This window comes from Apis dorsata, unplaced genomic scaffold, assembly GCF_000469605.1.
Source record: "Apis dorsata unplaced genomic scaffold, Apis dorsata 1.3 scaffold_99, whole genome shotgun sequence".
Taxonomy (NCBI): Eukaryota; Metazoa; Arthropoda; class Insecta; order Hymenoptera; family Apidae; genus Apis; species Apis dorsata.
Genome location: NW_006263397.1, coordinates 1,867,195 through 1,877,508, shown reverse-complemented (window position 1 = coordinate 1,877,508; position 10,314 = coordinate 1,867,195). Strand labels below are relative to the sequence as shown.

Here is a 10,314-nt window from a genome sequence, read left to right as displayed (position 1 = left end):
AAAAAAAAAAAAAAAAAAAAAATTGATAGAATTATAATATAAATAGGAAAATGATTCCAAAGTTTTGGGCAAATATTGTACGCGTAATTCCTTTTAACCTATCGGTTAATAGTTATTTTTAACGAAATGTTTTTATTACCATATCGGTTTTTTAGATAAGGAAAATATTTTTTTTTTTTTTTTTGAGTATTTGAATTCGTTCGTGCATACCTGGAATAGGCGAATTATAAAGTTACAACGCAAAAAAATAATCTTAAACGAAATCGTCTTCTAATAAATCCTATCACTTATGATAACACAAATTTTGATCAATTCCCCGATAACGAAAATAAAATTATGATATATATTTCATTCTTCGTGTAAATGATAAGGTAACACGATGAAAATAATTAATACAACTTTTGTTTCGATAAATTGTCAATAAGTAATTTTCTAAAAAAGGAATCGAATTTTTCTTTTTTTTTTTTTTATTAAATCTGAATACACTCGAAGAATTATTATCAATATTACGTTCGAAATTTTGATTCAAGTGGGACGAGTTTCAGATTGTTTAAATGGATCCTGTTATTCGCTCCCTTGACGTCATTTCTCTATACGCACACGGGTCGAAAACAAGGTAGACGACAAGTCATGCATGAGCGAAATCGAACATTTACGGTTAAAATAGTGCTAATTTCCGAGTACTCGATCAGCCTTAGCCAACAATTTACCTCGGATTGCCAACAAAATCGAAGTAAACAAATTTCGTGATGCGCCATTGACAAACTTGTTTCTTAAAGTGTGAAGGATAATGCTGAAGACAATGCTTCTTGGCATGGCCCGATTAATTAATCAGCTCCTCCATTGTACATTTGAATACTTTTTTACAGATGTAATCTAAGATTATCGACAATGGAACGATAAAATGGAATTTTTTCTACGCGTTGAAGAAATTTTAAAATTCCACGATTAATCGAAGCACGAAAATTCGATCGATTATAGAGGCGTCCACTAAAAATCAAAAATTTCCACTACACTCTGATCCTTCGTCTGAAAATCATTTCGACACGTGGCGAAAAAAAAAAAAAATTCACACAAGAAATTTATTTTTATCTATACACGAATTCGATCAATCGAGTAACAAGATACCAAGCAATGAAAGATTAGAATCGAATTCTTTCGTTATCCTTACCATCTATCTTAATTAACGATCCGTATCGTCCACGATAACTCGTCCACTCGACTATTATCGTGAAATTCCGGTGGTTCAAAAGATCAGAAAAAATCGGTCGGATTTTCCCCTCCCCCTCATTAAAAAAAATGACTCAGACAAAATTTGTTCGATTCGGTCAAAACGCTCGAAGCGTGTCGGTCGATTTTGGTTAATTAACAATTGCATCAGGCGATATGCATCGTGTTAACAGTACATATACTTACACTTTCACTCCTATCATTTCGCTCGGTCGACACTGAAATAACGTTGCAACGAAGAAGAGGTGGTGGCCATGTGAGTCATTCGTCGCTGACCGCTCGTTTTTTTCCTTTCGTTTCTTTTTTTTTTTCTTTTTCTTTTTCTTTTTTTATTCTTCTCTTCGGTGTTTCGTTTTACAGTCGCGATTAGAAGAGCGTGAAACGGCTGTAACGTTGGCCGATGATTCATACGCGACCGTATAACGGCTAATCGAATTTTCGATTGCGTGCAATGCCATTTCGAGTGTGCTATAAGCTCGAACGTGTATCGATGAGCTTGTTTCTTTTTTCTTTTTTTTTTTTTTTAGAGGGGAAAGGAGAAATACGATTTTTATTTATTTATTTATTTATTTATTTTTTTGATGTATAATCGCGATCACGTAACAAAAAGCGTGGCAAATCGTTGAATTTCAATTTTTAATTTTTCTTTTCTTTTCTTTCTTCAAGTATTCTTTTTGGCTTGATTTGATATTTCGTCAAGAAACTCCTTGAAAATTACAAGAGATGGAATCAGAATAAATGGATCGTTAAAAAACTCCACCCAAAGAAAAAAAAGAAAAGAAATAAAGAAACGACCGTGCTATTTTAATTTTCATTCTACTTAAGATTATTCCAAAGATCCCAAATTGAAACTTTGATGTCTCTGATGCTGATAGTTATTTCTACCTAACCCACTGCGATTAAGTAGAACGGGTCCGAGACTATAAATTCGGACTGCACCCTTACCACCCTAGGATCTACGTGTAAAAACACGTAGCCGAAAGCCAATCAATTTTCTCGTCTCTATTATTACGCCCGTTGCCTGTGTCCGCGTGCACCGTGCGTGAGCGCAATGTTTTTCGAAGTACGCGCGTACGCATTGGAAACGTGCCTTTTGCAATATTTTAGGGGGCCATTTTCACAGTCGGTTGAATATACGCGACAATGGAGTCCATCCAACAGGATCGCGGAAAGCCTCGTTACATTGGTGACCGAACGTTGTGCAGACTTATTGAAATAACAGAGCCAACTATTTTCAGCCTCCCCCGTCCTATCCAACACAAATACCAGAAATTTTACGCGTCATTCAGTCGTAGATAAATCTCGCCTCTCGCTCTACGTGAACTCGCTACGTGTCCTCGTAAGTAGCCTGTTGCGTTATTACGTGTTATTCAACTTGTTTTCAAACAAGTTGATACAAATGGAGCTCGAAAACAGTTTGCGTATTGTTGCTACACGCTTCTATACGTTTGTTTTTAATATATTGGAATTCACGGCGTTGCGTCACATATGAATTCCAACATCTTGTGAATTTGTTAAGCAAGAAATAATAATATCTTGATAGGATGGATGGCTGCCAAACTTGATCTTCTCGTTGTGCGTACAACGATATTGATTAATTGTCGAGAATAAAAAGGAAACTTGTTTGAAACAGTTGAAGTTGGTTTAGTTATTTGATCATATTACGTAACAATTGGAACAGTCGATATCTTTCTCATGTAAAAATTAATGTTGTGTGCAGTTATTATGACGTACATCAGAGCACAACATGGAGTAAACATGTTGGTATATTGTATAGAAACTAGTGTAAATGAATTCATAGGCTGTTATTTCAAAATTAATACATTTCGATATTCAGAAATTTGAATTAAAAAAAGATGGCAAGGATAAATTTTTTCTTAGGATCAATTTTTCACCGATCTTTTGATATCGAAGAATTATTCTCTTTATCATCGAAGTACTAAAATTATTACTACATTAAATAAATATTAATATGGTTCAATACTAGCAATTAAATATTGTTTATACTTTTTAACATCATCAATATCAATTAATATCCATCTTACAATATAACATCAGAAAGAATCAATCTGCAAAATAATATTTTCTCCTCGCCAGAGAAGCATAACCTGTCCTGAAGTAAGTTGTTTTCCGTTTCGATCCCATCAAAATCTGCCGGCAAACAGTCTCACGTTGGAATTAGGACAGTCGGAAAATAGCTGTACCCGGACGCGTTTACAAAACGGCATCCGTGTCGTCGTGGCCACTTTGGAGCGGCATTTTCGCCATACCTCTTTGAACACGTGCGTTCCTCGAAGCTCATGGGCTGGCATTATCACGTGTCGACCCCGTGGCAACTTTCATCGACACCCGCCCACCATCCGTGAATTCTTCTCAATCCACGATAAATCGTAGATAAAGTCGGCCACAGCACGAGGATCATTCTTTCTATGTATTCTCTATCTTCTGTCTCACTTCCGAACGTGTCGGGATTCGGACACGTGCGTGAAATTTTTCTTCTCGTTCCAGCCCAATTTTTATCTGTGTGTATGCCTCTGTAAACAGTTGTAATTCGTCTCGCTCTGTCAATCGAGGGATCCGAATTGGTGTACGGCCTTACGTCTTCGCGTTTTGATACAAGAGTTACAGATTAGATTGTGGATTTTGTGCGATCGGGGCAAACAAATATTTTTCGTATTACGTATATAGTTAGGTATATTTTTACGCGAATGAATATGTTACGTTATTATTCATATCTGTCGTTATTTTATCTTTTCCTTTTCAATTTTTCTTATCATTTTTATTTGCGCAAGACAGTGCTTCGAGAAATACTTAAAGAAAAAAAAAATAGATTGTAAAGTGCTCAAAATATATTCAAACAAAATTGATATATATATATATTTCAATTAGCAGAGATACCTGCGCGTTATGATGCAGAATGACCTCTCGTACTACGCATTAATTTCTTTCGGATAAACGATACGCGTGTAGGAAAGAAAAATTATTATTTTTACATATATCGTAACAAAAAAATTACGATAATTGAAATGTGCACGGTAAAATAATTTTGCAAATGTTATAGAATTAATTATTTATATATTGGTGCGAGCACTATGACCTAGATACATAATTTCTCGTCATTATTAGTTGAACGTGTAGTCGAACACGTTCTCTTAAGTTTGTAAAAATTCGCAAAATGTATTTTTGCAGACTCTTTTGATTTATACGTAAGGTCGTCTAATACTATTATTAACGCAATATCTGATTATCATTTTTACGGTTAATTTTACACCAGTTAGTTGTTATATTCTCGTTTGTTATATTCTCGGAATCGATCCTTAATTATATGTGATAGCGTTGTTGTGGAGGTGGTCATTACGTGGATTTAGATGTTTTATTGATGAGGAATATACGGGTATAAATATATATATATATATACATGTATACACAATTTAGAATTTAAACGCTTCGATGAACAAAAATGTTGGCGAATGTTGGAATTAGCACGTGTGGGGTAAGTGATCGTTCTGTTTTTCGAAACTTGTAAAAATTTATCCGTACAGATAGTAGAGATTGGAATACCCTATTTCTGGCCTTCTTGTCTAAATATTCATGAATCCAATCTCTTTAAAAATCTCTTTATATATCTTACCAAAAAAAAAAAAAAAAAAAAATATTAGGTTGTTGCGCGGGAAAAATTTTTTCCTCGGATTAGAATTTTATTTTCCGTTCTACGCACTTTTCTAGGCTAATTAATCATTTCATATTTATAAGAATTACCACGCTCTAGAATTTCTTCTTTCGTCCACGATTTCTGTTCCTTTTCTATTTCCAATTTTTAAGAAAGTTACAACCAGATACTTTTCATGCATTTATACAAAAAAAAAAAAAAACACAAAATATTCGAAATACAGTTAGATTATTCGTGACGATTGTTCAATATACGTATATATATATCGTCGCATAAAACATTTACAACAATTTAGTCGAATACAGTAGCGAGAGTCAGCAATTAACTCAATCTTTCGTTTCTCTTAGATGCATCACATTACTATCCTTTCTCCAAGTTTCCATAACCGAAATTATTACCCAATCCAAAACGCACACGATTTAATTGATTTTAAATACATCAGATACTCCCACTTGACAAATGACGAATTTGTGACGATGATGGTATACATCGCATAACGATTTCAAATTATCGTTCCCGACCAGATTCTCTGATGTGTTGTTGCACATCAGAGATAGGAAGCGGAAGGAGTCACGGGCTATTAATTACGCATTGTCTCCCTACACGATACCGTAAACCGATCTACTTTCGCCGGCCAGGGACGTTGTTGATTACGATCCGCATGCACACACTCGCGCGAGGCGAGTTCGATAAACACTTTATTTCGGGTCGTGTCGAAAACGTTGCGGTGGTGTGCCGCATGCCGTGCACCACCTAAAAATACACGACTCCGTGGACCAGCCCTATCCCCCTCTGCACGTACTCGCATCGGAACTGCAATCAAAAATAACTTTCCGAAACACCTGGCACCCCGGCCTTCTATTCCGCACCGTTTCGATCTCACCTCACCTATTCAACATTCCCCTCTTTCCATCTTTCTTCTTTCGAACCTCTTCCTCCACCCCTCTCGGAACATTCTTCACCGCCTCTGCGCACCTGTCCTGACCGAACTCTTCTTCTCTTCTCTTCCCTTCTTTTCTCTTGCTTGGGGAGAAGGAGGAGGGGGTCTTTACACCTTTACGGAAGTGAATAATCAAGATAGATTTGTTGTTTTTTCTTTCTTTTTTGTTTCTTACAAGATAGAGGGAAGGAAGGAAGATTGGTTTTAATTCGCGAGAGAATGTTTCGAATATTGGAAGATTTTTTTTTTTTATTGGAGGATATATGTTTATTGAATGGAGGGGAGGGATGATATAATCGAATGTTTCTGATAGTTGTATAGGCGTAACAGGAAGCGTAGGGGTGGCGTGAGACATTCTTTCAGAGAGAAATCATGCTATTGTAATAATATGCAATGATGTGACGTGAATCTGGATGATAAATATCACAGTGAATCATAATTCCGAAGAAATTGTCCGGAAGAATGAGAATGGAAGAAAAAGAAAAAATTCTTTATCCACGGATCTTGTGACATTCATGCAACATTCCAAGTATAATCCATCACGGATCTAATCTTGATTCTCGATCGTTCGCAGCTGTTTTGTGGATTATTACGAGTTTTATTTACACGTTGATTTATTTTACAGTAATTTTCCATCGTAAAAAAAAATTTCCTTGGTTAATATTATTACGATATTGAAATATCATCAATCAAACGTGGAGATCCATTCACGTGTTATCCTTTATAATACAGTTTGTGCACAAATTTTACAAACAATTATTTTTCATAATGAAATTTTCTTAGTTAGAATCTAGATTAATTAGAATTCCTCGAACTGAGCTATTAAGCAGGATCGAGAAAGAAAATCATTCGTCTGTCAGAATTAGAATTACACAAGTTTTAACAAATGAATGTATTATTATATTATTTTTTTTTCTCTCATAGAAGAGAAACGACAGAATGCTTGCTTAATTGGTAAATAGGGTTTATTATCCAATTTCTGGGATAATATTAGGCAAGCACGAGGATCAAGGGAGATCCATTAAAGGATCCCACGAATGTGACGCGTTCGAAGAAATGTCTGATCTCGTATGTAACGCACGAACGTGTTACATCACGCCATCGCGTCTGGTTATTTCGATCGGACGAAATCGGATTTGTCACGCTGCTGATGTGTCAATGTGTGCCTTTTTTTTTTTTTTTTTCTCGTCGAATCGAACGTGTAAGAATCGTTACCTTCGCGTGCCTCTCGATTCTGATAAGATTACGATGATTTTTGTTATTTACATTACATCGATTTCCTGTTTCAGATCGGGAAAATTACCGAGACGATTCGATTCGATTCGGAAAATGGACGGAAATCGCATCGATTTTTATCGAGATATCGGTTTTAATAAATAAAATGAAACAGGAGTCAAATACATATGCAAATTTTGAAATATATAAGTCAATGATTCGTGGTTGAAATTTTATAGAAAATATAACAAATATTAAAATGCAATTGCAAAATTAATCTTAAACGAGAAGAAGATCAAATCTATCTGGAACGTGTATCGATGGAATTGAAATCTTCAGGGTTATATATCTCGTTGGATCGATGTTGCGTGATTTTTCGATATTTTTAAAGGGAAAAAAAAGAAATTTGGCGTCGCCCAACGTGGGGCTCGAACCCACGACCCTGAGATTAAGAGTCTCATGCTCTACCGACTGAGCTAGCCGGGCCACCTTGCCAACACGAGCACCCTTTCTCTTGGGAATCCTTCTTCTCAAATATCCTCGGAAAAGATGGCTTCTAACAATTAACGTTAAATACAAATCTGAGAAGGTTTTTATACTGATAAGCGTATAAAAACATCGAAATGGTCCGATCAAAGAAATCGTTGTGCCAATATTTCTAAGCTTATTCAAGGATTTAATTGATCAAACGAGCCTAATCGTTGTTTATTCTTTTATCTCTCGACAAACAATACCATTGGATGACAGTATCTTTACCTTAAAAGAGAAGTATTAAGAAAAACGATTGATAACAACGCCTTATCACGAACTCGGTTCTTTGACATTATTATTTTTTCTTTTTTTTTTTTTAGCTTTTTATTGTAACAATATCGAAACAACATCAAAGACCGTACCGTCTAGCACGATCAAAGAGGAGGCACGGATACGTCTTGGAGCAATGAATTTCCCCTTGAGAAACAGAGGGAGAGAGGAGGATTCGGTGTGAGGCGAGCATTAACCGCCTATATTTGCGATAGGCCGATGCTTGGCAAGGCTCCAAGGGATGGTCGCTAGCACGTTGAGATTCTTAGAAACAGGCTGCTTCCCCTTCTTCCTCTCTGTATCTTGCTCTCTCGCCGCGAGTACACTCGCAGGTCGATGTACGATCATCGGGTTTTCTGGGTTAATCACCGTGCTTTCCGACGTGCGCGCATATGTACCATGTATTTACGAGCTTCTAATGGATCTTCGATACGATCCAAGATGAGATAAGTCCGCGATGAGATGTCGTGTAAATAGGTGCTATAGTGTAGGGTCGTGTGAATTGTATCGCGATGGTCGATTATTTCCCGACTTTATGTTATTATATCGTTCTTTTTTTTATTTTATTCCTAAATATAATTAAAGTATATTATTATTGTTATTATTATTATTGGAATCGATAGAAAGATGCGTTGAATTTAACGAGATATTAGATTCGATACGTGTGTTTGAGATCGTGTGGGCAAAATATAGCATTTTATTGCTAAATATAATTAAAGTATATTATTATTGTTATTATTATTATTGGAATCGATAGAAAGATGCGTTGAATTTAACGAGATATTAGATTCGATACGTGTGCTTGAGATCGTGTGGGCAAAAGTTGAATTAATCGGTTGTCAAAGCGAGTTGGTTGGTTTACGATTGAAATTTTAAAAGAGGTAAAATTATAAATCTAGATTACGGTACGGGGAAAAAAAAAAAAAAAAGAAAAGAAAAATAAAAATGTCGAAAAATTAAGATAAATGACTGCAAGTGTTATAAAACACGTCTTGCACGAAGTGTTCCGCTTTCTCTTCTTTCTTATACCTATTTATGACTGACAAGTTCAAATTATATAAAGTTAGATAGATATAAAAGTATTGGCAGTGGTGTTGGTTTCGAGAAATGTTAGTTGAATCGAGTTTTTTTTTTCTCGAGATAAATTTGAACGCATTGTAATAAAATAGATCGATGAAATAATGATTGATGAAATTTAATAGGTTTAGATTTAAATAATTAAAAAAAAACGGTAATGATATAATAAATGATATAATAAATAAAACAATAATACAAATACTTTTTATAATCATACAGTATATTTTACAATATATATACAAAGTATTAATATATTGGTATTCACTTCGAAACAAATGCAAAAATTGATATGTAAAAATAAATTTTAAGGCTTATTTATTATGATAAAATTTTTTAAATTCGCAGAATACAGATCTCTCTCTTTTTTCATTTTCAATCAAACTTCAATTGCTTGGTAATTCGATAAATAAGCCTCGATCGATATTTTTATACATCAACTTTTATTCTCGTCTCTCGAAAAATCGAAAAATCGAATAAATTTTTATTTTTTCCTTTCTTTTTCTTTTTTCAGACAAAACTATTAATCCTCCGCATAAATCTCATTTCACAAAAATTCTCTCGAGCGTTCGTTTGGATCGTTAAAAATCGATCGTTAAAAAAGTCGTTCATCGATCATTACGAATGTGTTCAGATCCACGTATACGATGAAAAAAACAACATTCTTCTTAGATTGATACGTCGTTTCCGCGAACGAGTCATTCTCTCCTTCTCGTGATTAATAGAGTTCATGTGTATACAATAATAAATACAATAATAAATTAACGATCGCGCGCCTTCCATGTATTGTTATTATTTAAAAGGCACGAGAAGGCGTAACGAGAACGGCGTAATTAACGATATTATAATTCCAATATATAAACATAACATTGTACGCGCCGCGCTCGCTCCGCTGTTATTATTACTTAATCGATCGCGACGAGATCACGGGAGACGGGTCGAAATCACAGATAGAAATTATTTAATTAATTTGAAAAATTATTCGATCGATTGAAACAAATTTTAAAGTAGAGGCTTAGTTTTTTTTTAGAAATCGAATCGCGTGATTCAGATTGGAAAAAGAAAAAGAAAAAGATCGCGTAATTATCGCGCATTTGTTGTTAAATTTGTTATTATGCTTGTCGTTTAATGAGCATGGAATTGCTATAATGATAATTGCAATATTGTGTTTGGTAAGTTTGATAACGCGTGTGCGAACGACGCAATGTTTTTTTATATTTAATTTTTAAATATATATACTTATATATATATATAGGGAATGTAGGAAAGAAATTTGATCGGGATTGGATGTGTGTAGAAAGAAAAAAAATTTATATATTTAATTGGCATATATTTTATCGCAGAAATTTTTGTACAAATTCTTAAATTTTTATAATAGATAGGA

At 34.6% G+C, this 10,314-nt stretch overlaps 1 protein-coding gene and 1 non-coding gene across 3 annotated transcripts in view; one reads left to right on the top strand and one right to left on the bottom strand.

The window, feature by feature from the left end:
- LOC102678389 (sestrin homolog) overlaps positions 1-10,314 on the top strand; it is a 140,092-nt gene that overhangs the window by 56,722 nt on the left and 73,056 nt on the right. The window lies entirely within an intron of this gene.
- Positions 7,469-7,541, bottom strand: Trnak-cuu. The gene has a single exon. It is a non-coding gene; the product is annotated as a tRNA-Lys (tRNA).